This window comes from Salminus brasiliensis, chromosome 3, assembly GCF_030463535.1.
Source record: "Salminus brasiliensis chromosome 3, fSalBra1.hap2, whole genome shotgun sequence".
In the NCBI taxonomy this organism is placed as follows: domain Eukaryota; kingdom Metazoa; phylum Chordata; class Actinopteri; order Characiformes; family Bryconidae; genus Salminus; species Salminus brasiliensis.
This window is the reverse complement of record NC_132880.1, coordinates 51,404,812-51,431,556: the sequence shown is the minus strand read 5'-3', so window position 1 is coordinate 51,431,556 and position 26,745 is coordinate 51,404,812. Positions and strand designations below refer to the sequence as shown.

Genomic DNA, 26,745 nt, shown 5'->3' with positions numbered 1-26,745 from the left:
GTCACTGATAGATGGCGCTCAGGCTACAAAAACACTTTTCCCCCAACCTCTGGCTCGTTGGTCTAGGGGTATGATTCTCGCTTAGGGTGCGAGAGGTCCCGGGTTCAAATCCCGGACGAGCCCTGCTCGTTTTTTTTGCCGGACACGATGGCGACATTAACGGTCGTCTGGTACGTGCCAAAATCTCAATATATAACTATTACATGAAAACACACACACAAATAAAAAAAAACAACAACAGAAAAATAGCAACCTAATTTAGTCTCTCCTCAACTTCAATACACTCAACGTAAAAATGAGGCCAAGAAACAGACGAGCGAGCAGGTCACGATCAGGGCTGCACTCCTGCTGCAGTGGGGACCTGTGTGTCCAGGGCGCTGGGGGAGGTGACGACCGGAGAAGCAGCCAGGTGGACGCAATGCCTCCTAGACGAGAACGACTTGTTAGAAATCAGAAAAGACTCGGCTTGGTATGTTTATCAGATTAGATTAATAGTTCAGTAAATGTAATATATATTTAAACATCAGTCAAGTACACTCTATATTGACTAAAATAATGGGACACTACTCATTTAATGTTTTCTTCTGAAATCAAGGGTATTAAAAAGAGTTGATTCTGATTTTGTTGGAGTAGCTGTCTCTACTGTCCAGAGAAGAAGGTTTTCTACTAGATTTGGAGCATTACCAAGCCCGGAGTGGTTCATCGGGAGATTCGGGAGGATTCCAGATGGGCTGGTTCATGTCATATATTCATACACTTTATAAGTAAAGTTTTGCATATGACACTTTAGTTTTTTGGATGTCAATGTCAGGGACCTTTATTTATTTATACAAAATGCATTTATTTAATGTTTAATGTTTATCTAAATGTTATTTTTGTTATTATACAAACGGTAGTCCCGACCTTACAATCTGGTTGGTTGAGAAGCGCTCTTACCGTGCTGATATTTGTGATAATAGCACAGTTTTTTCACATCAACTTAAAATAACAAACAAACAACTAACTGAATAAATAAATCATCTTTAAATTCTTCATGATTTTATCGCTAATTTCGTTTTTTGTTTATTCCAAACATATATTAGTTGGTAGTCTTATGGCTGGTCAGGAATGTTTTATTGTTGTTGTTTTGCTTAAATAAAAAATAGCAAAGCCAACAACACCATAACTTCGCAGTCGAATAATATTAGCCCTAATAATCATTTCTGTGTTACCTGCGTGCGACGTGCGCATCCTCCTCCAGCAAGGTTTACTAGCCCTAACAACAAGCTTGTGGAACAACACTATTCGTATGCGCCCATATGACAACCATATTTCTAACAACGCTGCAACATGTGACGTGGCAGCTGTGGAAAGGCTAGCAAACAAGTTCGTTAAGCATGGCTCGTTGGTCTAGGGGTATGATTCTTGCTTTGGGTGCGAGAGGTCCCGGGTTCAAATCCCGGACGAGCCCTGCTTTTACTGAGAAAGGTCTGACCATCAGTGAATGTAGGGCCCGTCCAGCAATGCAGGAGCAGAGAGAGACTTACAGGTGAACTACCTGAGTGATAGGCACCGCGCTGTCCTCTCCTGTAGGTAATTTCAAACCCTGTACGACTCACCTGCTGAATTAACCATCAACGCCAATCATGATCTGAATCAGCTTAGAGGAGGAAAATGACCAAACCTACAAAAAGGCCTCAGAAGAAGTTTCAGCTACAGTAGTGAATGTTTCCTAATGACTACAGATGTAGTTATTCATGGAACCCTGAACGATGTGCCAGCATTACCAGCATGTCCGCTCCGTCCCACCAGTATGACCAGCTTAATGAAACGATATGTCAGTAGTGAGAGTTGATGATTAGTAGAGAGTGAAAGAAGTTTAGAGCTGCTAGGTTGTTGTTTTAGTACATTAAGAAATGTTGTGATCTAACGGACTCTGTCTAACAGTCACTGATAGATGGTGCTACAACTAGACTCCATGTGGAGGAGGCCTCTAACTGCTGAGACGTGGCAATCCTGAGAAACTATGAACGGTTACTCTGTGTCTGGCTCGTTGGTCTAGGGGTATGATTCCCGCTTAGGGTTCGAGAGGTCCCGGGTTCAAATCCCGGACGAGCCCTGCTCTTTTGTGTGCAGACTGAAACCGTAGAGCAGTGAGAAACTGGGATCAACTAACAGTTCATCTCTTGAAGGAAGTTTATTAATGACCTGCTATACCCCATCAGAACTTCCACTCAGCTAAATCCTTATTATTATCATCTTAGCAATATGCTACCCAAAGGGACTGAGTAGGAATAAATGATAATAATCATTCTTCTTCTTCGTATTATTATTATTATTATTATTATTATTATTATTATTAATATTATTATTAATATTATTCTCATTATATATCTTCTTATTTTTAGCATAGACCATAGCTGAAGCTTTTGAAAAAGTTCTGGAAAATACACGATTTGAGCTTGCCCGTCTGGCTCGTTGGTCTAGGGGTATGATTCTCGCTTCGGGTGCGAGAGGTCCCGGGTTCAAATCCCGGACGAGCCCGGCTTTTAAGGTTATCATAGATGGACTATCAATCAACACTGTTCACTGACTGGAACCATACAGTAAAACTGTGCTCTCGAGGTTCTTCTGCATATCCACTGCTCTTTAGTGTGTCCCTCTGGAAGCTGCGTGTGAACACCTTACTTAGTTTTAGTGGAGGATGCCGTATTGACCCGGCTTCAGTCATAGATAGCTAGCATCTAAGGAGAACATTAAGAAAACAACTTTAATATGAAGTCTGTTTAATTTTTCAAATATTTTAAGTTCAGTAAAAAACATCAATATTGTAATGACAAAGGGTCTGGAATGTGGCTTCCACTCCACCTGAATCCGTGTTTTAGAGATTGTGCACTTCCAGTAGTCACTGATAGATGGCGCTCAGGCTACAAAAACACTTTTCCCCCAACCTCTGGCTCGTTGGTCTAGGGGTATGATTCTCGCTTAGGGTGCGAGAGGTCCCGGGTTCAAATCCCGGACGAGCCCTGCTCGTTTTTTTTGCCGGACACGATGGCGACATTAACGGTCGTCTGGTACGTGCCAAAATCTCAATATATAACTATTACATGAAAACACACACACAAATAAAAAAAAAACAACAACAGAAAAATAGCAACCTAATTTAGTCTCTCCTCAACTTCAATACACTCAACGTAAAAATGAGGCCAAGAAACAGACGAGCGAGCAGGTCACGATCAGGGCTGCACTCCTGCTGCAGTGGGGACCTGTGTGTCCAGGGCGCTGGGGGAGGTGACGACCGGAGAAGCAGCCAGGTGGACGCAATGCCTCCTAGACGAGAACGACTTGTTAGAAATCAGAAAAGACTCGGCTTGGTATGTTTATCAGATTAGATTAATAGTTCAGTAAATGTAATATATATTTAAACATCAGTCAAGTACACTCTATATTGACTAAAATAATGGGACACAACTCATTTAATGTTTTCTTCTGAAATCAAGGGTATTAAAAAGAGTTGATTCTGATTTTGTTGGAGTAGCTGTCTCTACTGTCCAGAAAAGAAGGTTTTCTACTAGATTTGGAGCATTACCAAGCCCGGAGTGGTTCATCGGGAGATTCGGGAGGATTCCAGATGGGCTGGTTCATGTCATATATTCATACACTTTATAAGTAAAGTTTTGCATATGACACTTTAGTTTTTTGGATGTCAATGTCAGGGACCTTTATTTATTTATACAAAATGCATTTATTTAATGTTTAATGTTTATCTAAATGTTATTTTTGTTATTATACAAACGGTAGTCCCGACCTTACAATCTGGTTGGTTGAGAAGCGCTCTTACCGTGCTGATATTTGTGATAATAGCACAGTTTTTTCACATCAAATTAAAATAACAAACAAACAACTAACTGAATAAATAAATCATCTTTAAATTCTTCATGATTTTATCGCTAATTTCGTTTTTTGTTTATTCCAAACATATATTAGTTGGTAGTCTTATGGCTGGTCAGGAATGTTTTATTGTTGTTGTGTTGCTTAAATAAAAAATAGCAAAGCCAACAACACCATAACTTCGCAGTCGAATAATATTAGCCCTAATAATCATTTCTGTGTTACCTGCGTGCGACGTGCGCATCCTCCTCCAGCAAGGTTTACTAGCCCTAACAACAAGCTTGTGGAACAACACTATTCGTATGCGCCCATATGACAACCATATTTCTAACAACGCTGCAACATGTGACGTGGCAGCTGTGGAAAGGCTAGCAAACACGTTCGTTAAGCATGGCTCGTTGGTCTAGGGGTATGATTCTCGCTTTGGGTGCGAGAGGTCCCGGGTTCAAATCCCGGACGAGCCCTGCTTTTACTGAGAAAGGTCTGACCATCAGTGAATGTAGGGCCCGTCCAGCAATGCAGGAGCAGAGAGAGACTTACAGGTGAACTACCTGAGTGATAGGCACCGCGCTGTCCTCTCCTGTAGGTAATTTCAAACCCTGTACGACTCACCTGCTGAATTAACCATCAACGCCAATCATGATCTGAATCAGCTTAGAGGAGGAAAATGACCAAACCTACAAAAAGGCCTCAGAAGAAGTTTCAGCTACAGCAGTGAATGTTTCCTAATGACTACAGATGTAGTTATTCATGGAACCCTGAACGATGTGCCAGCATTACCAGCATGTCCGCTCCGTCCCACCAGTATGACCAGCTTAATGAAACGATATGTCAGTAGTGAGAGTTGATGATTAGTAGAGAGTGAAAGAAGTTTAGAGCTGCTAGGTTGTTGTTTTAGTACATTAAGAAATGTTGTGATCTAACGGACTCTGTCTAACAGTCACTGATAGATGGTGCTACAACTAGACTCCATGTGGAGGAGGCCTCTAACTGCTGAGACGTGGCAATCCTGAAAAACTATGAACGGTTACTCTGTGTCTGGCTCGTTGGTCTAGGGGTATGATTCTCGCTTAGGGTGCGAGAGGTCCCGGGTTCAAATCCCGGACGAGCCCTGCTCTTTTGTGTGCAGACTGAAACCGTAGAGCAGTGAGAAACTGGGATCAACTAACAGTTTATCTCTTGAAAGAAGTTTATTAATGACCTGCTATACCCCATCAGAACTTCCACTCAGTGAAATCCTTGTTATTATCATCTTAGCAATATGCTACCCAAAGGGACTGAGTAGGAATAAATGATAATAATCATTCTTCTTCTTCGTATTATTATTATTATTATTATTATTATTATTATTATTATTAATATTATTCTCATTATATATCTTCTTATTTTTAACATAGACCATAGCTGAAGCTTTTGAAAAAGTTCTGGAAAATACACGATTTGAGCTTGCCCGTCTGGCTCGTTGGTCTAGGGGTATGATTCTCGCTTCGGGTGCGAGAGGTCCCGGGTTCAAATCCCGGACGAGCCCGGCTTTTAAGGTTATCATAGATGGACTATCAATCAACACTGTTCACTGACTGGAACCATACAGTAAAACTGTGCTCTCGAGGTTCTTCTGCATATCCACTGCTCTTTAGTGTGTCCCTCTGGAAGCTGCGTGTGAACACCTTACTTAGTTTTAGTGGAGGATGCCGTATTGACCCGGCTTCAGTCATAGATAGCTAGCATCTAAGGAGAACATTAAGAAAACAACTTTAATATGAAGTCTGTTTAATTTTTCAAATATTTTAAGTTCAGTAAAAAACATCAATATTGTAATGACAAAGGGTCTGGAATGTGGCTTCCACTCCACCTGAATCCGTGTTTTAGAGATTGTGCACTTCCAGTAGTCACTGATAGATGGCGCTCAGGCTACAAAAACACTTTCCGCCAACCTCTGGCTCGTTGGTCTAGGGGTATGATTCTCGCTTAGGGTGCGAGAGGTCCCGGGTTCAAATCCCGGACGAGCCCTGCTCGTTTTTTTTGCCGGACACGATGGCGACATTAACGGTCGTCTGGTACGTGCCAAAATCTCAATATATAACTATTACATGAAAACACACACACAAATAAAAAAAAAACAACAACAGAAAAATAGCAACCTAATTTAGTCTCTCCTCAACTTCAATACACTCAACGTAAAAATGAGGCCAAGAAACAGACGAGCGAGCAGGTCACGATCAGGGCTGCACTCCTGCTGCAGTGGGGACCTGTGTGTCCAGGGCGCTGGGGGAGGTGACGACCGGAGAAGCAGCCAGGTGGACGCAATGCCTCCTAGACGAGAACGACTTGTTAGAAATCAGAAAAGACTCGGCTTGGTATGTTTATCAGATTAGATTAATAGTTCAGTAAATGTAATATATATTTAAACATCAGTCAAGTACACTCTATATTGACTAAAATAATGGGACACAACTCATTTAATGTTTTCTTCTGAAATCAAGGGTATTAAAAAGAGTTGATTCTGATTTTGTTGGAGTAGCTGTCTCTACTGTCCAGAAAAGAAGGTTTTCTACTAGATTTGGAGCATTACCAAGCCCGGAGTGGTTCATCGGGAGATTCGGGAGGATTCCAGATGGGCTGGTTCATGTCATATATTCATACACTTTATAAGTAAAGTTTTGCATATGACACTTTAGTTTTTTGGATGTCAATGTCAGGGACCTTTATTTATTTATACAAAATGCATTTATTTAATGTTTAATGTTTATCTAAATGTTATTTTTGTTATTATACAAACGGTAGTCCCGACCTTACAATCTGGTTGGTTGAGAAGCGCTCTTACCGTGCTGATATTTGTGATAATAGCACAGTTTTTTCACATCAAATTAAAATAACAAACAAACAACTAACTGAATAAATAAATCATCTTTAAATTCTTCATGATTTTATCGCTAATTTCGTTTTTTGTTTATTCCAAACATATATTAGTTGGTAGTCTTATGGCTGGTCAGGAATGTTTTATTGTTGTTGTGTTGCTTAAATAAAAAATAGCAAAGCCAACAACACCATAACTTCGCAGTCGAATAATATTAGCCCTAATAATCATTTCTGTGTTACCTGCGTGCGACGTGCGCATCCTCCTCCAGCAAGGTTTACTAGCCCTAACAACAAGCTTGTGGAACAACACTATTCGTATGCGCCCATATGACAACCATATTTCTAACAACGCTGCAACATGTGACGTGGCAGCTGTGGAAAGGCTAGCAAACACGTTCGTTAAGCATGGCTCGTTGGTCTAGGGGTATGATTCTCGCTTTGGGTGCGAGAGGTCCCGGGTTCAAATCCCGGACGAGCCCTGCTTTTACTGAGAAAGGTCTGACCATCAGTGAATGTAGGGCCCGTCCAGCAATGCAGGAGCAGAGAGAGACTTACAGGTGAACTACCTGAGTGATAGGCACCGCGCTGTCCTCTCCTGTAGGTAATTTCAAACCCTGTACGACTCACCTGCTGAATTAACCATCAACGCCAATCATGATCTGAATCAGCTTAGAGGAGGAAAATGACCAAACCTACAAAAAGGCCTCAGAAGAAGTTTCAGCTACAGCAGTGAATGTTTCCTAATGACTACAGATGTAGTTATTCATGGAACCCTGAACGATGTGCCAGCATTACCAGCATGTCCGCTCCGTCCCACCAGTATGACCAGCTTAATGAAACGATATGTCAGTAGTGAGAGTTGATGATTAGTAGAGAGTGAAAGAAGTTTAGAGCTGCTAGGTTGTTGTTTTAGTACATTAAGAAATGTTGTGATCTAACGGACTCTGTCTAACAGTCACTGATAGATGGTGCTACAACTAGACTCCATGTGGAGGAGGCCTCTAACTGCTGAGACGTGGCAATCCTGAAAAACTATGAACGGTTACTCTGTGTCTGGCTCGTTGGTCTAGGGGTATGATTCTCGCTTAGGGTGCGAGAGGTCCCGGGTTCAAATCCCGGACGAGCCCTGCTCTTTTGTGTGCAGACTGAAACCGTAGAGCAGTGAGAAACTGGGATCAACTAACAGTTTATCTCTTGAAAGAAGTTTATTAATGACCTGCTATACCCCATCAGAACTTCCACTCAGTGAAATCCTTGTTATTATCATCTTAGCAATATGCTACCCAAAGGGACTGAGTAGGAATAAATGATAATAATCATTCTTCTTCTTCGTATTATTATTATTATTATTATTATTATTATTAATATTATTCTCATTATATATCTTCTTATTTTTAACATAGACCATAGCTGAAGCTTTTGAAAAAGTTCTGGAAAATACACGATTTGAGCTTGCCCGTCTGGCTCGTTGGTCTAGGGGTATGATTCTCGCTTCGGGTGCGAGAGGTCCCGGGTTCAAATCCCGGACGAGCCCGGCTTTTAAGGTTATCATAGATGGACTATCAATCAACACTGTTCACTGACTGGAACCATACAGTAAAACTGTGCTCTCGAGGTTCTTCTGCATATCCACTGCTCTTTAGTGTGTCCCTCTGGAAGCTGCGTGTGAACACCTTACTTAGTTTTAGTGGAGGATGCCGTATTGACCCGGCTTCAGTCATAGATAGCTAGCATCTAAGGAGAACATTAAGAAAACAACTTTAATATGAAGTCTGTTTAATTTTTCAAATATTTTAAGTTCAGTAAAAAACATCAATATTGTAATGACAAAGGGTCTGGAATGTGGCTTCCACTCCACCTGAATCCGTGTTTTAGAGATTGTGCACTTCCAGTAGTCACTGATAGATGGCGCTCAGGCTACAAAAACACTTTCCGCCAACCTCTGGCTCGTTGGTCTAGGGGTATGATTCTCGCTTAGGGTGCGAGAGGTCCCGGGTTCAAATCCCGGACGAGCCCTGCTCGTTTTTTTTGCCGGACACGATGGCGACATTAACGGTCGTCTGGTACGTGCCAAAATCTCAATATATAACTATTACATGAAAACACACACACAAATAAAAAAAAAACAACAACAGAAAAATAGCAACCTAATTTAGTCTCTCCTCAACTTCAATACACTCAACGTAAAAATGAGGCCAAGAAACAGACGAGCGAGCAGGTCACGATCAGGGCTGCACTCCTGCTGCAGTGGGGACCTGTGTGTCCAGGGCGCTGGGGGAGGTGACGACCGGAGAAGCAGCCAGGTGGACGCAATGCCTCCTAGACGAGAACGACTTGTTAGAAATCAGAAAAGACTCGGCTTGGTATGTTTATCAGATTAGATTAATAGTTCAGTAAATGTAATATATATTTAAACATCAGTCAAGTACACTCTATATTGACTAAAATAATGGGACACAACTCATTTAATGTTTTCTTCTGAAATCAAGGGTATTAAAAAGAGTTGATTCTGATTTTGTTGGAGTAGCTGTCTCTACTGTCCAGAGAAGAAGGTTTTCTACTAGATTTGGAGCATTACCAAGCCCGGAGTGGTTCATCGGGAGATTCGGGAGGATTCCAGATGGGCTGGTTCATGTCATATATTCATACACTTTATAAGTAAAGTTTTGCATATGACACTTTAGTTTTTTGGATGTCAATGTCAGGGACCTTTATTTATTTATACAAAATGCATTTATTTAATGTTTAATGTTTATCTAAATGTTATTTTTGTTATTATGCAAACGGTAGTCCCGACCTTACAATCTGGTTGGTTGAGAAGCGCTCTTACCGTACTGATATTTGTGATAATAGCACAGCTTTTTCACACCAACTTAAAATAACAAACAAACAACTAACTGAATAAATAAAACATCTTTAAATTCTTCATGATTTTATCGCTAATTTCGTTTTTTGTTTATTCCAAACATATATTAGTTGGTAGTCTTATGGCTGGTCAGGAATGTTTTATTGTTGTTGTGTTGCTTAAATAAAAAATAGCAAAGCCAACAACACCATAACTTCGCAGTCGAATAATATTAGCCCTAATAATCATTTCTGTGTTACCTGCGTGCGACGTGCGCATCCTCCTCCAGCAAGGTTTACTAGCCCTAACAACAAGCTTGTGGAACAACACTATTCGTATGCGCCCATATGACAACCATATTTCTAACAACGCTGCAACATGTGACGTGGCAGCTGTGGAAAGGCTAGCAAACACGTTCGTTAAGCATGGCTCGTTGGTCTAGGGGTATGATTCTCGCTTTGGGTGCGAGAGGTCCCGGGTTCAAATCCCGGACGAGCCCTGCTTTTACTGAGAAAGGTCTGACCATCAGTGAATGTAGGGTCCGTCCAGCAATGCAGGAGCAGAGAGAGACTTACAGGTGAACTACCTGAGTGATAGGCACCGCGCTGTCCTCTCCTGTAGGTAATTTCAAACCCTGTACGACTCACCTGCTGAATTAACCATCAACGCCAATCATGATCTGAATCAGCTTAGAGGAGGAAAATGACCAAACCTACAAAAAGGCCTCAGAAGAAGTTTCAGCTACAGTAGTGAATGTTTCCTAATGACTACAGATGTAGTTATTCATGGAACCCTGAACGATGTGCCAGCATTACCAGCATGTCCGCTCCGTCCCACCAGTATGACCAGCTTAATGAAACGATATGTCAGTAGTGAGAGTTGATGATTAGTAGAGAGTGAAAGAAGTTTAGAGCTGCTAGGTTGTTGTTTTAGTACATTAAGAAATGTTGTGATCTAACGGACTCTGTCTAACAGTCACTGATAGATGGTGCTACAACTAGACTCCATGTGGAGGAGGCCTCTAACTGCTGAGACGTGGCAATCCTGAGAAACTATGAACGGTTACTCTGTGTCTGGCTCGTTGGTCTAGGGGTATGATTCCCGCTTAGGGTTCGAGAGGTCCCGGGTTCAAATCCCGGACGAGCCCTGCTCTTTTGTGTGCAGACTGAAACCGTAGAGCAGTGAGAAACTGGGATCAACTAACAGTTCATCTCTTGAAGGAAGTTTATTAATGACCTGCTATACCCCATCAGAACTTCCACTCAGCTAAATCCTTATTATTATCATCTTAGCAATATGCTACCCAGAGGGACTGAGTAGGAATAAATGATAATAATCATTCTTCTTCTTCGTATTATTATTAATATTATTATTAATATTATTATTAATATTATTATTAATATTATTCTCATTATATATCTTCTTATTTTTAGCATAGACCATAGCTGAAGCTTTTGAAAAAGTTCTGGAAAATACACGATTTGAGCTTGCCCGTCTGGCTCGTTGGTCTAGGGGTATGATTCTCGCTTCGGGTGCGAGAGGTCCCGGGTTCAAATCCCGGACGAGCCCGGCTTTTAAGGTTATCATAGATGGACTATCAATCAACACTGTTCACTGACTGGAACCATACAGTAAAACTGTGCTCTCGAGGTTCTTCTGCATATCCACTGCTCTTTAGTGTGTCCCTCTGGAAGCTGCGTGTGAACACCTTACTTAGTTTTAGTGGAGGATGCCGTATTGACCCGGCTTCAGTCATAGATAGCTAGCATCTAAGGAGAACATTAAGAAAACAACTTTAATATGAAGTCTGTTTAATTTTTCAAATATTTTAAGTTCAGTAAAAAACATCAATATTGTAATGACAAAGGGTCTGGAATGTGGCTTCCACTCCACCTGAATCCGTGTTTTAGAGATTGTGCACTTCCAGTAGTCACTGATAGATGGCGCTCAGGCTACAAAAACACTTTTCCCCCAAGCTCTGGCTCGTTGGTCTAGGGGTGTGATTCTCGCTTAGGGTGCGAGAGGTCCCGGGTTCAAATCCCGGACGAGCCCTGCTCGTTTTTTTGCCGGACACGATGGCGACATTAACGGTCGTCTGGTACGTGCCAAAATCTCGATATATAACTATTACAAGAAAACACACACACAAATAAAAAAAAAACAACAACAGAAAAATAGCAACCTAATTTAGTCTCTCCTCAACTTCAATACACTCAACGTAAAAATGAGGCCAAGAAACAGACGAGCGAGCAGGTCACGATCAGGGCTGCACTCCTGCTGCAGTGGGGACCTGTGTGTCCAGGGCGCTGGGGGAGGTGACGACCGGAGAAGCAGCCAGGTGGACGCAATGCCTCCTAGACGAGAACGACTTGTTAGAAATCAGAAAAGACTCGGCTTGGTATGTTTATCAGATTAGATTAATAGTTCAGTAAATGTAATATATATTTAAACATCAGTCAAGTACACTCTATATTGACTAAAATAATGGGACACAACTCATTTAATGTTTTCTTCTGAAATCAAGGGTATTAAAAAGAGTTGATTCTGATTTTGTTGGAGTAGCTGTCTCTACTGTCCAGAGAAGAAGGTTTTCTACTAGATTTGGAGCATTACCAAGCCCGGAGTGGTTCATCGGGAGATTCGGGAGGATTCCAGATGGGCTGGTTCATGTCATATATTCATACACTTTATAAGTAAAGTTTTGCATATGACACTTTAGTTTTTTGGATGTCAATGTCAGGGACCTTTATTTATTTATACAAAATGCATTTATTTAATGTTTAATGTTTATCTAAATGTTATTTTTGTTATTATGCAAACGGTAGTCCCGACCTTACAATCTGGTTGGTTGAGAAGCGCTCTTACCGTACTGATATTTGTGATAATAGCACAGCTTTTTCACACCAACTTAAAATAACAAACAAACAACTAACTGAATAAATAAAACATCTTTAAATTCTTCATGATTTTATCGCTAATTTCGTTTTTTGTTTATTCCAAACATATATTAGTTGGTAGTCTTATGGCTGGTCAGGAATGTTTTATTGTTGTTGTGTTGCTTAAATAAAAAATAGCAAAGCCAACAACACCATAACTTCGCAGTCGAATAATATTAGCCCTAATAATCATTTCTGTGTTACCTGCGTGCGACGTGCGCATCCTCCTCCAGCAAGGTTTACTAGCCCAAACAACAAGCTTGTGGAACAACACTATTCGTATGCGCCCATATGACAACCATATTTCTAACAACGCTGCAACATGTGACGTGGCAGCTGTGGAAAGGCTAGCAAACACGTTCGTTAAGCATGGCTCGTTGGTCTAGGGGTATGATTCTCGCTTTGGGTGTGAGAGGTCCCGGGTTCAAATCCCGGACGAGCCCTGCTTTTACTGAGAAAGGTCTGACCATCAGTGAATGTAGGGCCCGTCCAGCAATGCAGGAGCAGAGAGAGACTTACAGGTGAACTACCTGAGTGATAGGCACCGCGCTGTCCTCTCCTGTAGGTAATTTCAAACCCTGTACGACTCACCTGCTGAATTAACCATCAACGCCAATCATGATCTGAATCAGCTTAGAGGAGGAAAATGACCAAACCTACAAAAAGGCCTCAGAAGAAGTTTCAGCTACAGCAGTGAATGTTTCCTAATGACTACAGATGTAGTTATTCATGGAACCCTGAACGATGTGCCAGCATTACCAGCATGTCCGCTCCGTCCCACCAGTATGACCAGCTTAATGAAACGATATGTCAGTAGTGAGAGTTGATGATTAGTAGAGAGTGAAAGAAGTTTAGAGCTGCTAGGTTGTTGTTTTAGTACATTAAGAAATGTTGTGATCTAACGGACTCTGTCTAACAGTCACTGATAGATGGTGCTACAACTAGACTCCATGTGGAGGAGGCCTCTAACTGCTGAGACGTGGCAATCCTGAAAAACTATGAACGGTTGTTCTGTGTCTGGCTCGTTGGTCTAGGGGTATGATTCTCGCTTAGGGTGCGAGAGGTCCCGGGTTCAAATCCCGGACGAGCCCTGCTCTTTTGTGTGCAGACTGAAACCGTAGAGCAGTGAGAAACTGGGATCAACTAACAGTTCATCTCTTGAAGGAAGTTTATTAATGACCTGCTATACCCCATCAGAACTTCCACTCAGCTAAATCCTTATTATTATCATCTTAGCAATATGCTACCCAGAGGGACTGAGTAGGAATAAATGATAATAATCATTCTTCTTCTTCGTATTATTATTAATATTATTATTAATATTATTATTAATATTATTCTCATTATATATCTTCTTATTTTTAGCATAGACCATAGCTGAAGCTTTTGAAAAAGTTCTGGAAAATACACGATTTGAGCTTGCCCGTCTGGCTCGTTGGTCTAGGGGTATGATTCTCGCTTCGGGTGCGAGAGGTCCCGGGTTCAAATCCCGGACGAGCCCGGCTTTTAAGGTTATCATAGATGGACTATCAATCAACACTGTTCACTGACTGGAACCATACAGTAAAACTGTGCTCTCGAGGTTCTTCTGCATATCCACTGCTCTTTAGTGTGTCCCTCTGGAAGCTGCGTGTGAACACCTTACTTAGTTTTAGTGGAGGATGCCGTATTGACCCGGCTTCAGTCATAGATAGCTAGCATCTAAGGAGAACATTAAGAAAACAACTTTAATATGAAGTCTGTTTAATTTTTCAAATATTTTAAGTTCAGTAAAAAACATCAATATTGTAATGACAAAGGGTCTGGAATGTGGCTTCCACTCCACCTGAATCCGTGTTTTAGAGATTGTGCACTTCCAGTAGTCACTGATAGATGGCGCTCAGGCTACAAAAACACTTTTCCCCCAAGCTCTGGCTCGTTGGTCTAGGGGTGTGATTCTCGCTTAGGGTGCGAGAGGTCCCGGGTTCAAATCCCGGACGAGCCCTGCTCGTTTTTTTTGCCGGACACGATGGCGACATTAACGGTCGTCTGGTACGTGCCAAAATCTCGATATATAACTATTACAAGAAAACACACACACAAATAAAAAAAAAACAACAACAGAAAAATAGCAACCTAATTTAGTCTCTCCTCAACTTCAATACACTCAACGTAAAAATGAGGCCAAGAAACAGACGAGCGAGCAGGTCACGATCAGGGCTGCACTCCTGCTGCAGTGGGGACCTGTGTGTCCAGGGCGCTGGGGGAGGTGACGACCGGAGAAGCAGCCAGGTGGACGCAATGCCTCCTAGACGAGAACGACTTGTTAGAAATCAGAAAAGACTCGGCTTGGTATGTTTATCAGATTAGATTAATAGTTCAGTAAATGTAATATATATTTAAACATCAGTCAAGTACACTCTATATTGACTAAAATAATGGGACACAACTCATTTAATGTTTTCTTCTGAAATCAAGGGTATTAAAAAGAGTTGATTCTGATTTTGTTGGAGTAGCTGTCTCTACTGTCCAGAGAAGAAGGTTTTCAACTAGATTTGGAGCATTACCAAGCCCGGAGTGGTTCATCGGGAGATTCGGGAGGATTCCAGATGGGCTGGTTCATGTCATATATTCATACACTTTATAAGTAAAGTTTTGCATATGACACTTTAGTTTTTTGGATGTCAATGTCAGGGACCTTTATTTATTTATACAAAATGCATTTATTTAATGTTTAATGTTTATCTAAATGTTATTTTTGTTATTATACAAACGGTAGTCCCGACCTTACAATCTGGTTGGTTGAGAAGCGCTCTTACCGTGCTGATATTTGTGATAATAGCACAGTTTTTTCACATCAACTTAAAATAACAAACAAACAACTAACTGAATAAATAAATCATCTTTAAATTCTTCATGATTTTATCGCTAATTTCGTTTTTTGTTTATTCCAAACATATATTAGTTGGTAGTCTTATGGCTGGTCAGGAATGTTTTATTGTTGTTGTGTTGCTTAAATAAAAAATAGCAAAGCCAACAACACCATAACTTCGCAGTCGAATAATATTAGCCCTAATAATCATTTCTGTGTTACCTGCGTGCGACGTGCGCATCCTCCTCCAGCAAGGTTTACTAGCCCTAACAACAAGCTTGTGGAACAACACTATTCGTATGCGCCCATATGACAACCATATTTCTAACAACGCTGCAACATGTGACGTGGCAGCTGTGGAAAGGCTAGCAAACACGTTCGTTAAGCATGGCTCGTTGGTCTAGGGGTATGATTCTCGCTTTGGGTGCGAGAGGTCCCGGGTTCAAATCCCGGACGAGCCCTGCTTTTACTGAGAAAGGTCTGACCATCAGTGAATGTAGGGCCCGTCCAGCAATGCAGGAGCAGAGAGAGACTTACAGGTGAACTACCTGAGTGATAGGCACCGCGCTGTCCTCTCCTGTAGGTAATTTCAAACCCTGTACGACTCACCTGCTGAATTAACCATCAACGCCAATCATGATCTGAATCAGCTTAGAGGAGGAAAATGACCAAACCTACAAAAAGGCCTCAGAAGAAGTTTCAGCTACAGCAGTGAATGTTTCCTAATGACTACAGATGTAGTTATTCATGGAACCCTGAACGATGTGCCAGCATTACCAGCATGTCCGCTCCGTCCCACCAGTATGACCAGCTTAATGAAACGATATGTCAGTAGTGAGAGTTGATGATTAGTAGAGAGTGAAAGAAGTTTAGAGCTGCTAGGTTGTTGTTTTAGTACATTAAGAAATGTTGTGATCTAACGGACTCTGTCTAACAGTCACTGATAGATGGTACTACAACTAGACTCCATGTGGAGGAGTTTGTGTGTTTACCTAAATGTGATTTTTGTTATTATGCAAACGGTAGTCCCGACCTTACAATCTGGTTGATTGAGAAGCGCTCTAACCGTGCTGATATTTGTGATAATAGCACAGCTTTTTCACACCAACTTAAAATAACAAACAAACAACTAACTGAATAAATAAATCATCTTTAAATTCTTCATGATTTTATCGCTAATTTCGTTTTTTGTTTATTCCAAACATATATTAGTTGGTAGTCTTATGGCTGGTCAGGAATGTTTTATTGTTGTTGTGTTGCTTAAATAAAAAATAGCAAAGCCAACAACACCATAACGTCGCAGTCGAATAATATTAGCCCTAATAATCATTTCTGTGTTACCTGCGTGCGACGTGCGCATCCTCCTCCAGCAAGGTTTACTAGCCCTAACAACAAGCTTGTGGAACAACACTATTCGTATGCGCCCATATGACAACCATATTTCTAACAACGCTGCAACATGTGACGTGGCAGCTGTGGAAAGGCTAGCAAACACGTTGGTTAAGCATGGCTCGTTGGTCTAGGGGTATGATTCTCGCTTTGGGTGCGAGAGGTCCCGGGTTCAAATCCCGGACGAGCCCTGCTTTTACTGAGAAAGGTCTGACCATCAGTAAATGTAGGGCCCGTCCAACAACGCAGGAGCAGAGAGAGACTTACAGGTGAACTACCTGAGTGATAGGCACCGCGCTGTCCTCTCCTGTAGGTAATTTCAAACCCTGTACGACTCACCTGCTGAATTAACCATCAACGCCAATCATGATCTGAATCAGCTTAGAGGAGGAAAATGACCAAACCTACAAAAAGGCCTCAGAAGAAGTTTCAGCTACAGCAGTGAATGTTTCCTAATGACTACAGATGTAGTTATTCATGGAACCCTGAACGATGTGCCAGCATTACCAGCATGTCCGCTCCATCCCACCAGTATGACCAGCTTAATGAAACGATATGTCAGTAGTGAGAGTTGATGATTAGTAGAGAGTGAAAGAAGTTTAGAGCTGCTAGGTTGTTGTTTTAGTACATTAAGAAATGTTGTGATCTAACGGACTCTGTCTAACAGTCACTGATAGATGGTGCTACAACTAGACTCCATGTGGAGGAGGCCTCTAACTGCTGAGACGTGGCAATCCTGAAAAACTATGAACGGTTACTCTGTGTCTGGCTCGTTGGTCTAGGGGTATGAGTCCCGCTTAGGGTTCGAGAGGTCCCGGGTTCAAATCCCGGACGAGCCCTGCTCGTTTTTTTTGCCGGACACGATGGCGACATTAACGGTCGTCTGGTACGTGCCAAAATCTCGATATATAACTATTACAAGAAAACACACACACAAATAAAAAAAAAACAACAACAGAAAAATAGCAACCTAATTTAGTCTCTCCTCAACTTCAATACACTCAACGTAAAAATGAGGCCAAGAAACAGACGAGCGAGCAGGTCACGATCAGGGCTGCACTCCTGCTGCAGTGGGGACCTGTGTGTCCAGGGCGCTGGGGGAGGTGACGACCGGAGAAGCAGCCAGGTGGACGCAATGCCTCCTAGACGAGAACGACTTGTTAGAAATCAGAAAAGACTCGGCTTGGTATGTTTATCAGATTAGATTAATAGTTCAGTAAATGTAATATATATTTAAACATCAGTCAAGTACACTCTATATTGACTAAAATAATGGGACACAACTCATTTAATGTTTTCTTCTGAAATCAAGGGTATTAAAAAGAGTTGATTCTGATTTTGTTGGAGTAGCTGTCTCTACTGTCCAGAGAAGAAGGTTTTCAACTAGATTTGGAGCATTACCAAGCCCGGAGTGGTTCATCGGGAGATTCGGGAGGATTCCAGATGGGCTGGTTCATGTCATATATTCATACACTTTATAAGTAAAGTTTTGCATATGACACTTTAGTTTTTTGGATGTCAATGTCAGGGACCTTTATTTATTTATACAAAATGCATTTATTTAATGTTTAATGTTTATCTAAATGTTATTTTTGTTATTATACAAACGGTAGTCCCGACCTTACAATCTGGTTGGTTGAGAAGCGCTCTTACCGTGCTGATATTTGTGATAATAGCACAGTTTTTTCACATCAACTTAAAATAACAAACAAACAACTAACTGAATAAATAAATCATCTTTAAATTCTTCATGATTTTATCGCTAATTTCGTTTTTTGTTTATTCCAAACATATATTAGTTGGTAGTCTTATGGCTGGTCAGGAATGTTTTATTGTTGTTGTGTTGCTTAAATAAAAAATAGCAAAGCCAACAACACCATAACTTCGCAGTCGAATAATATTAGCCCTAATAATCATTTCTGTGTTACCTGCGTGCGACGTGCGCATCCTCCTCCAGCAAGGTTTACTAGCCCTAACAACAAGCTTGTGGAACAACACTATTCGTATGCGCCCATATGACAACCATATTTCTAACAACGCTGCAACATGTGACGTGGCAGCTGTGGAAAGGCTAGCAAACACGTTCGTTAAGCATGGCTCGTTGGTCTAGGGGTATGATTCTCGCTTTGGGTGCGAGAGGTCCCGGGTTCAAATCCCGGACGAGCCCTGCTTTTACTGAGAAAGGTCTGACCATCAGTGAATGTAGGGCCCGTCCAGCAATGCAGGAGCAGAGAGAGACTTACAGGTGAACTACCTGAGTGATAGGCACCGCGCTGTCCTCTCCTGTAGGTAATTTCAAACCCTGTACGACTCACCTGCTGAATTAACCATCAACGCCAATCATGATCTGAATCAGCTTAGAGGAGGAAAATGACCAAACCTACAAAAAGGCCTCAGAAGAAGTTTCAGCTACAGCAGTGAATGTTTCCTAATGACTACAGATGTAGTTATTCATGGAACCCTGAACGATGTGCCAGCATTACCAGCATGTCCGCTCCGTCCCACCAGTATGACCAGCTTAATGAAACGATATGTCAGTAGTGAGAGTTGATGATTAGTAGAGAGTGAAAGAAGTTTAGAGCTGCTAGGTTGTTGTTTTAGTACATTAAGAAATGTTGTGATCTAACGGACTCTGTCTAACAGTCACTGATAGATGGTACTACAACTAGACTCCATGTGGAGGAGTTTGTGTGTTTACCTAAATGTGATTTTTGTTATTATGCAAACGGTAGTCCCGACCTTACAATCTGGTTGATTGAGAAGCGCTCTAACCGTGCTGATATTTGTGATAATAGCACAGCTTTTTCACACCAACTTAAAATAACAAACAAACAACTAACTGAATAAATAAATCATCTTTAAATTCTTCATGATTTTATCGCTAATTTCGTTTTTTGTTTATTCCAAACATATATTAGTTGGTAGTCTTATGGCTGGTCAGGAATGTTTTATTGTTGTTGTGTTGCTTAAATAAAAAATAGCAAAGCCAACAACACCATAACGTCGCAGTCGAATAATATTAGCCCTAATAATCATTTCTGTGTTACCTGCGTGCGACGTGCGCATCCTCCTCCAGCAAGGTTTACTAGCCCTAACAACAAGCTTGTGGAACAACACTATTCGTATGCGCCCATATGACAACCATATTTCTAACAACGCTGCAACATGTGACGTGGCAGCTGTGGAAAGGCTAGCAAACACGTTGGTTAAGCATGGCTCGTTGGTCTAGGGGTATGATTCTCGCTTTGGGTGCGAGAGGTCCCGGGTTCAAATCCCGGACGAGCCCTGCTTTTACTGAGAAAGGTCTGACCATCAGTAAATGTAGGGCCCGTCCAACAACGCAGGAGCAGAGAGAGACTTACAGGTGAACTACCTGAGTGATAGGCACCGCGCTGTCCTCTCCTGTAGGTAATTTCAAACCCTGTACGACTCACCTGCTGAATTAACCATCAACGCCAATCATGATCTGAATCAGCTTAGAGGAGGAAAATGACCAAACCTACAAAAAGGCCTCAGAAGAAGTTTCAGCTACAGCAGTGAATGTTTCCTAATGACTACAGATGTAGTTATTCATGGAACCCTGAACGATGTGCCAGCATTACCAGCATGTCCGCTCCATCCCACCAGTATGACCAGCTTAATGAAACGATATGTCAGTAGTGAGAGTTGATGATTAGTAGAGAGTGAAAGAAGTTTAGAGCTGCTAGGTTGTTGTTTTAGTACATTAAGAAATGTTGTGATCTAACGGACTCTGTCTAACAGTCACTGATAGATGGTGCTACAACTAGACTCCATGTGGAGGAGGCCTCTAACTGCTGAGACGTGGCAATCCTGAAAAACTATGAACGGTTACTCTGTGTCTGGCTCGTTGGTCTAGGGGTATGAGTCCCGCTTAGGGTTCGAGAGGTCCCGGGTTCAAATCCCGGACGAGCCCTGCTCTTTTGTGTGCAGACTGAAACCGTAGAGCAGTGAGAAACTGGGATCAACTAACAGTTCATCTCTTGAAGGAAGTTTATTAATGACCTGCTATACCCCATCAGAACTTCCACTCAGCTAAATCCTTATTATTATCATCTTAGCAATATGCTACCCAAAGGGACTGAGTAGGAATAAATTATAATAATCATTCTTCTTCTTCGTATTATTATTATTATTATTATTATTATTATTATTCTCATTATATATCTTCTTATTTTTAGCATAGGCCATAGCTAAAGCTTTTGAAAAAGTTCTGGAAAATACACGATTTGAGCTTGCCCGTCTGACTCGTTGGTCTAGGGGTATGATTCTCGCTTCGGGTGCGAGAGGTCCCGGGTTCAAATCCCGGACGAGCCCGGCTTTTAAGGTTATCATAGATGGACTATCAATCAACACTGTTCACTGACTGGAACCATACAGTAAAACTGTGCTCTCGAGGTTCTTCTGCATATCCACTGCTCTTTAGTGTGTCCCTCTGGAAGCTGCGTGTGAACACCTTACTTAGTTTTAGTGGAGGATGCCGTAATGACCCGGCTTCAGTCATAGATAGCTAGCATCTAAGGAGAACATTAAGAAAACAACTTTAATATGAAGTCTGTTTAATTTTTCAAATATTTTAAGTTCAGTAAAAAACATCAATATTGTAATGACAAAGGGTCTGGAATGTGGCTTCCACTCCACCTGAATCCGTGTTTTAGAGATTGTGCACTTCCAGTAGTCACTGATAGATGGCGCTCAGGCTACAAAAACACTTTTCCCCCAACCTCTGGCTCGTTGGTCTAGGGGTATGTTTCTCGCTTAGGGTGCGAGAGGTCCCGGGTTCAAATCCCGGACGAGCCCTGCTCGTTTTTTTTGCCGGACACGATGGCGACATTACATTTACATTTACATTTACGGCATTTAGCAGACGCTCTTATCCAGAGCGACTTACAAAGTGCTTTGCTATTTACCCAAGAAAACCTCAGCTAGTTAGAATAGGCTAATAATTCAAAAGATACCTCTAAGCTTAGACATTGCTAAACACAATACAATAAGGCGACAATAGAACTAATCGTCCAAGTACTCTCTGAAGAGGTGGGTCTTCAGTCTGCGTTTGAAGACAGCGAGTGACTCGGCCGTTCGGACACCCAGGGGCAGCTCGTTCCACCACTTTGGTGCCAGGACAGAAAAAAGCCTGGACGCTTGTCTTCCACGGATTTTGAGGGATGGCGGGTCGAGCCGAGCCGTACTTGAAGCTCGAAGGGCTCTTGGTGCGGATCGGCTTTTGACCATTGCCATCAGATACGGAGGAGCTGGTACGTTCTTGGCTTTGTAGGCCAGCGTCAGGGTTTTAAATCTGATGCGGGCAGCTACAGGAAGCCAGTGGAGAGAACGCAGCAGCGGAGTGACATGGTTGAATTTTGGGACATTGAAGACGACCCGTGCCGTTGCATTCTGGATGAGTTGTAGGGGCCTGATGGTACTCAGAGGGAGACCAGCCAGAAGAGAGTTGCAGTAGTCAAGTCTGGAAGTGACGAGAGACTGAACAAGGACCTGGGTGGCCTCTCCAGAGAGGAAGGGTCGAATTCTCCGGATGTTGTACAGGAGGAATCTGCAGGACCGAGTTACGTTTGCAATATGACTTGAGAACGATAACTGATCATCCATCATTACACCAAGGCTTCGGGCTTCAGTAGAAGGAGTGACCAGTGAGTTCTCAAAGGTGATGGCAAGATCGTTTCTTGGTCCAGCAGTTCCCGGGATGTACAGCAGCTCCGTCTTGCAGGGGTTGAGTTTGAGATGGTGAGCCGCCATCCAAGAAGAGACGTCGGCGAGGCATGCTGAGATACGGGCAGAAACCTGTGTGTCAGACGGTGGGAAAGAGAGCATGAGTTGAGTGTCATCGGCGTAGCAGTGGTAAGAGAATCCATGAGAGGATATCACTTTACCAAGAGAGTGAGTGTACAGTGAGAAAAGAAGAGGACCAAGAACTGAGCCTTGTGGAACGCCAGTGGAGAGACTACAAGGAGCGGACGTGTCGCCCTGCCACGTTACATTAACGGTCGTCTGGTACGTGCCAAAATCTCAATATATAACTATTACATGAAAACACACACACAAATAAAAAAAAAACAACAACAGAAAAATAGCAACCTAATTTAGTCTCTCCTCAACTTCAATACACTCAACGTAAAGATGAGGCCAAGAAACAGACGAGCGAGCAGGTCACGATCAGGGCTGCACTCCTGCTGCAGTGGGGACCTGTGTGTCCAGGGCGCTGGGGGAGGTGACGACCGGAGAAGCAGCCAGGTGGACGCAATGCCTCCTAGACGAGAACGACTTGTTAGAAATCAGAAAAGACTCGGCTTGGTATGTTTATCAGATTAGATTAATAGTTCAGTAAATGTAATATATATTTAAACATCAGTCAAGTACACTCTATATTGACTAAAATAATGGGACACTACTCATTTAATGTTTTCTTCTGAAATCAAGGGTATTAAAAAGAGTTGATTCTGATTTTGTTGGAGTAGCTGTCTCTACTGTCCAGAGAAGAAGGTTTTCTACTAGATTTGGAGCATTACCAAGCCCGGAGTGGTTCATCGGGAGATTCGGGAGGATTCCAGATGGGCTGGTTCATGTCATATATTCATACACTTTATAAGTAAAGTTTTGCATATGACACTTTAGTTTTTTGGATGTCAATGTCGGGGACCTTTATTTATTTATACAAAATGCATTTATTTAATGTTTAATGTTTATCTAAATGTTATTTTTGTTATTATACAAACGGTAGTCCCGACCTTACAATCTGGTTGGTTGAGAAGCGCTCTTACCGTGCTGATATTTGTGATAATAGCACAGCTTTTTCACACCAACTTAAAATAACAAACAAACAACTAACTGAATAAATAAATCATCTTTAAATTCTTCATGATTTTATCGCTAATTTCGTTTTTTGTTTATTCCAAACATATATTAGTTGGTAGTCTTATGGCTGGTCAGGAATGTTTTATTGTTGTTGTGTTGCTTAAATAAAAAATAGCAAAGCCAACAACACCATAACTTCGCAGTCGAATAATATTAGCCCTAATAATCATTTCTGTGTTACCTGCGTGCGACGTGCGCATCCTCCTCCAGCAAGGTTTACTAGCCCTAACAACAAGCTTGTGGAACAACACTATTCGTATGCGCCCATATGACAACCATATTTCTAACAACGCTGCAACATGTGACGTGGCAGCTGTGGAAAGGCTAGCAAACACGTTCGTTAGGCATGGCTCGTTAGTCTAGGGGTATGATTCTCGCTTTGGGTGCGAGAGGTCCCGGGTTCAAATCCCGGACGAGCCCTGCTTTTACTGAGAAAGGTCTGACCATCAGTGAATGTAGGGCCCGTCCAACAATGCAGGAGCAGAGAGAGACTTACAGGTGAACTACCTGAGTGATAGGCACCGCGCTGTCCTCTCCTGTAGGTAATTTCAAACCCTGTACGACTCACCTGCTGAATTAACCATCAACGCCAATCATGATCTGAATCAGCTTAGAGGAGGAAAATGACCAAACCTACAAAAAGGCCTCAGAAGAAGTTTCAGCTACAGCAGTGAATGTTTCCTAATGACTACAGATGTAGTTATTCATGGAACCCTGAACGATGTGCCAGCATTACCAGCATGAGCGCTCCGTCCCACCAGTATGACCAGCTTAATGAAACGATATGTCAGTAGTGAGAGTTGATGATTAGTAGAGAGTGAAAGAAGTTTAGAGCTGCTAGGTTGTTGTTTTAGTACATTAAGAAATGTTGTGATCTAACGGACTCTGTCTAACAGTCACTGATAGATGGTGCTACAACTAGACTCCATGTGGAGGAGGCCTCTAACTGCTGAGACGTGGCAATCCTGAGAAAGTATGAACGGTTACTCTGTGTCTGGCTCGTTGGTCTAGGGGTATGATTCTCGCTTAGGGTGCGAGAGGTCCCGGTTTCAAATCCCGGACGAGCCCTGCTCTTTTGTGTGCAGACTGAAACCGTAGAGCAGTGAGAAACTGGGATCAACTAACAGTTCATCTCTTGAAGGAAGTTTATTAATGACCTGCTATACCCCATCAGAACTTCCACTCAGCGAAATCCTTATTATTATCATCTTAGCAATATGCTACCCAAAGGGACTGAGTAGGAATAAATGATAATAATCATTCTTCTTCTTCGTATTATTATTATTATTATTATTATTATTATTAATATTATTCTCATTATATATCTTCTTATTTTTAACATAGACCATAGCTGAAGCTTTTGAAAAAGTTCTGGAAAATACACGATTTGAGCTTGCCCGTCTGGCTCGTTGGTCTAGGGGTATGATTCTCGCTTCGGGTGCGAGAGGTCCCGGGTTCAAATCCCGGACGAGCCCGGCTTTTAAGGTTATCATAGATGGACTATCAATCAACACTGTTCACTGACTGGAACCATACAGTAAAACTGTGCTCTCGAGGTTCTTCTGCATATCCACTGCTCTTTAGTGTGTCCCTCTGGAAGCTGCGTGTGAACACCTTACTTAGTTTTAGTGGAGGATGCCGTATTGACCCGGCTTCAGTCATAGATAGCTAGCATCTAAGGAGAACATTAAGAAAACAACTTTAATATGAAGTCTGTTTAATTTTTCAAATATTTTAAGTTCAGTAAAGAACATCAATATTGTAATGACAAAGGGTCTGGAATGTGGCTTCCACTCCACCTGAATCCGTGTTTTAGAGATTGTGCACTTCCAGTAGTCACTGATAGATGGCGCTCAGGCTACAAAAACACTTTTCCCCCAACCTCTGGCTCGTTGGTCTAGGGGTATGATTCTCGCTTAGGGTGCGAGAGGTCCCGGGTTCAAATCCCGGACGAGCCCTGCTCGTTTTTTTTGCCGGACACGATGGCGACATTAACGGTCGTCTGGTACGTGCCAAAATCTCAATATATAACTATTACATGAAAACACACACACAAATAAAAAAAAAACAACAACAGAAAAATAGCAACCTAATTTAGTCTCTCCTCAACTTCAATACACTCAACGTAAAAATGAGGCCAAGAAACAGACGAGCGAGCAGGTCACGATCAGGGCTGCACTCCTGCTGCAGTGGGGACCTGTGTGTCCAGGGCGCTGGGGGAGGTGACGACCGGAGAAGCAGCCAGGTGGACGCAATGCCTCCTAGACGAGAACGACTTGTTAGAAATCAGAAAAGACTCGGCTTGGTATGTTTATCAGATTAGATTAATAGTTCAGTAAATGTAATATATATTTAAACATCAGTCAAGTACACTCTATATTGACTAAAATAATGGGACACAACTCATTTAATGTTTTCTTCTGAAATCAAGGGTATTAAAAAGAGTTGATTCTGATTTTGTTGGAGTAGCTGTCTCTACTGTCCAGAAAAGAAGGTTTTCTACTAGATTTGGAGCATTACCAAGCCCGGAGTGGTTCATCGGGAGATTCGGGAGGATTCCAGATGGGCTGGTTCATGTCATATATTCATACACTTTATAAGTAAAGTTTTGCATATGACACTTTAGTTTTTTGGATGTCAATGTCAGGGACCTTTATTTATTTATACAAAATGCATTTATTTAATGTTTAATGTTTATCTAAATGTTATTTTTGTTATTATGCAAACGGTAGTCCCGACCTTACAATCTGGTTGGTTGAGAAGCGCTCTTACCGTACTGATATTTGTGATAATAGCACAGCTTTTTCACACCAACTTAAAATAACAAACAAACAACTAACTGAATAAATAAATCATCTTTAAATTCTTCATGATTTTATCGCTAATTTCGTTTTTTGTTTATTCCAAACATATATTAGTTGGTAGTCTTATGGCTGGTCAGGAATGTTTTATTGTTGTTGTGTTGCTTAAATAAAAAATAGCAAAGCCAACAACACCATAACTTCGCAGTCGAATAATATTAGCCCTAATAATCATTTCTGTGTTACCTGCGTGCGACGTGCGCATCCTCCTCCAGCAAGGTTTACTAGCCCTAACAACAAGCTTGT

General features: G+C 41.8%; 31 non-coding genes across 31 annotated transcripts; all 31 read left to right on the top strand.

Annotated features, from left to right (window-relative positions):
* The first annotated feature begins 51 nt into the window (after positions 1-51).
* trnap-agg (transfer RNA proline (anticodon AGG)) lies at positions 52-123 on the top strand. Its single transcript has one exon. It is a non-coding gene; the product is annotated as a tRNA-Pro (tRNA).
* Positions 124-1,378: 1,255 nt separating this feature from the next.
* trnap-ugg (transfer RNA proline (anticodon UGG)) lies at positions 1,379-1,450 on the top strand. Its single transcript has one exon. It is a non-coding gene; the product is annotated as a tRNA-Pro (tRNA).
* A 576-nt stretch (positions 1,451-2,026) lies between these two features.
* trnap-agg (transfer RNA proline (anticodon AGG)) lies at positions 2,027-2,098 on the top strand. The gene has a single exon. It is a non-coding gene; the product is annotated as a tRNA-Pro (tRNA).
* A 353-nt stretch (positions 2,099-2,451) lies between these two features.
* trnap-cgg (transfer RNA proline (anticodon CGG)) lies at positions 2,452-2,523 on the top strand. Its single transcript has one exon. It is a non-coding gene; the product is annotated as a tRNA-Pro (tRNA).
* A 411-nt stretch (positions 2,524-2,934) lies between these two features.
* trnap-agg (transfer RNA proline (anticodon AGG)) lies at positions 2,935-3,006 on the top strand. Its single transcript has one exon. It is a non-coding gene; the product is annotated as a tRNA-Pro (tRNA).
* A 1,256-nt stretch (positions 3,007-4,262) lies between these two features.
* Positions 4,263-4,334, top strand: trnap-ugg (transfer RNA proline (anticodon UGG)). Its single transcript has one exon. It is a non-coding gene; the product is annotated as a tRNA-Pro (tRNA).
* Positions 4,335-4,910: 576 nt separating this feature from the next.
* Positions 4,911-4,982, top strand: trnap-agg (transfer RNA proline (anticodon AGG)). Its single transcript has one exon. It is a non-coding gene; the product is annotated as a tRNA-Pro (tRNA).
* A 344-nt stretch (positions 4,983-5,326) lies between these two features.
* Positions 5,327-5,398, top strand: trnap-cgg (transfer RNA proline (anticodon CGG)). Its single transcript has one exon. It is a non-coding gene; the product is annotated as a tRNA-Pro (tRNA).
* A 410-nt stretch (positions 5,399-5,808) lies between these two features.
* trnap-agg (transfer RNA proline (anticodon AGG)) lies at positions 5,809-5,880 on the top strand. The gene has a single exon. It is a non-coding gene; the product is annotated as a tRNA-Pro (tRNA).
* A 1,256-nt stretch (positions 5,881-7,136) lies between these two features.
* trnap-ugg (transfer RNA proline (anticodon UGG)) lies at positions 7,137-7,208 on the top strand. Its single transcript has one exon. It is a non-coding gene; the product is annotated as a tRNA-Pro (tRNA).
* Positions 7,209-7,784: 576 nt separating this feature from the next.
* trnap-agg (transfer RNA proline (anticodon AGG)) lies at positions 7,785-7,856 on the top strand. The gene has a single exon. It is a non-coding gene; the product is annotated as a tRNA-Pro (tRNA).
* Positions 7,857-8,191: 335 nt separating this feature from the next.
* On the top strand, positions 8,192-8,263 carry trnap-cgg (transfer RNA proline (anticodon CGG)). Its single transcript has one exon. It is a non-coding gene; the product is annotated as a tRNA-Pro (tRNA).
* A 410-nt stretch (positions 8,264-8,673) lies between these two features.
* trnap-agg (transfer RNA proline (anticodon AGG)) lies at positions 8,674-8,745 on the top strand. The gene has a single exon. It is a non-coding gene; the product is annotated as a tRNA-Pro (tRNA).
* Positions 8,746-10,001: 1,256 nt separating this feature from the next.
* Positions 10,002-10,073, top strand: trnap-ugg (transfer RNA proline (anticodon UGG)). The gene has a single exon. It is a non-coding gene; the product is annotated as a tRNA-Pro (tRNA).
* Positions 10,074-10,649: 576 nt separating this feature from the next.
* On the top strand, positions 10,650-10,721 carry trnap-agg (transfer RNA proline (anticodon AGG)). Its single transcript has one exon. It is a non-coding gene; the product is annotated as a tRNA-Pro (tRNA).
* A 350-nt stretch (positions 10,722-11,071) lies between these two features.
* trnap-cgg (transfer RNA proline (anticodon CGG)) lies at positions 11,072-11,143 on the top strand. The gene has a single exon. It is a non-coding gene; the product is annotated as a tRNA-Pro (tRNA).
* Positions 11,144-11,554: 411 nt separating this feature from the next.
* On the top strand, positions 11,555-11,626 carry trnap-agg (transfer RNA proline (anticodon AGG)). Its single transcript has one exon. It is a non-coding gene; the product is annotated as a tRNA-Pro (tRNA).
* Positions 11,627-12,881: 1,255 nt separating this feature from the next.
* Positions 12,882-12,953, top strand: trnap-ugg (transfer RNA proline (anticodon UGG)). Its single transcript has one exon. It is a non-coding gene; the product is annotated as a tRNA-Pro (tRNA).
* A 576-nt stretch (positions 12,954-13,529) lies between these two features.
* Positions 13,530-13,601, top strand: trnap-agg (transfer RNA proline (anticodon AGG)). Its single transcript has one exon. It is a non-coding gene; the product is annotated as a tRNA-Pro (tRNA).
* Positions 13,602-13,939: 338 nt separating this feature from the next.
* Positions 13,940-14,011, top strand: trnap-cgg (transfer RNA proline (anticodon CGG)). Its single transcript has one exon. It is a non-coding gene; the product is annotated as a tRNA-Pro (tRNA).
* A 411-nt stretch (positions 14,012-14,422) lies between these two features.
* Positions 14,423-14,494, top strand: trnap-agg (transfer RNA proline (anticodon AGG)). Its single transcript has one exon. It is a non-coding gene; the product is annotated as a tRNA-Pro (tRNA).
* A 1,256-nt stretch (positions 14,495-15,750) lies between these two features.
* Positions 15,751-15,822, top strand: trnap-ugg (transfer RNA proline (anticodon UGG)). Its single transcript has one exon. It is a non-coding gene; the product is annotated as a tRNA-Pro (tRNA).
* Positions 15,823-16,869: 1,047 nt separating this feature from the next.
* trnap-ugg (transfer RNA proline (anticodon UGG)) lies at positions 16,870-16,941 on the top strand. Its single transcript has one exon. It is a non-coding gene; the product is annotated as a tRNA-Pro (tRNA).
* Positions 16,942-18,845: 1,904 nt separating this feature from the next.
* On the top strand, positions 18,846-18,917 carry trnap-ugg (transfer RNA proline (anticodon UGG)). Its single transcript has one exon. It is a non-coding gene; the product is annotated as a tRNA-Pro (tRNA).
* Positions 18,918-19,964: 1,047 nt separating this feature from the next.
* trnap-ugg (transfer RNA proline (anticodon UGG)) lies at positions 19,965-20,036 on the top strand. Its single transcript has one exon. It is a non-coding gene; the product is annotated as a tRNA-Pro (tRNA).
* A 977-nt stretch (positions 20,037-21,013) lies between these two features.
* Positions 21,014-21,086, top strand: trnap-cgg (transfer RNA proline (anticodon CGG)). Its single transcript has one exon. It is a non-coding gene; the product is annotated as a tRNA-Pro (tRNA).
* Positions 21,087-21,496: 410 nt separating this feature from the next.
* On the top strand, positions 21,497-21,568 carry trnap-agg (transfer RNA proline (anticodon AGG)). Its single transcript has one exon. It is a non-coding gene; the product is annotated as a tRNA-Pro (tRNA).
* A 2,418-nt stretch (positions 21,569-23,986) lies between these two features.
* Positions 23,987-24,058, top strand: trnap-ugg (transfer RNA proline (anticodon UGG)). The gene has a single exon. It is a non-coding gene; the product is annotated as a tRNA-Pro (tRNA).
* A 576-nt stretch (positions 24,059-24,634) lies between these two features.
* Positions 24,635-24,706, top strand: trnap-agg (transfer RNA proline (anticodon AGG)). The gene has a single exon. It is a non-coding gene; the product is annotated as a tRNA-Pro (tRNA).
* A 335-nt stretch (positions 24,707-25,041) lies between these two features.
* Positions 25,042-25,113, top strand: trnap-cgg (transfer RNA proline (anticodon CGG)). The gene has a single exon. It is a non-coding gene; the product is annotated as a tRNA-Pro (tRNA).
* Positions 25,114-25,524: 411 nt separating this feature from the next.
* On the top strand, positions 25,525-25,596 carry trnap-agg (transfer RNA proline (anticodon AGG)). The gene has a single exon. It is a non-coding gene; the product is annotated as a tRNA-Pro (tRNA).
* The last annotated feature ends 1,149 nt before the right edge of the window (positions 25,597-26,745 follow it).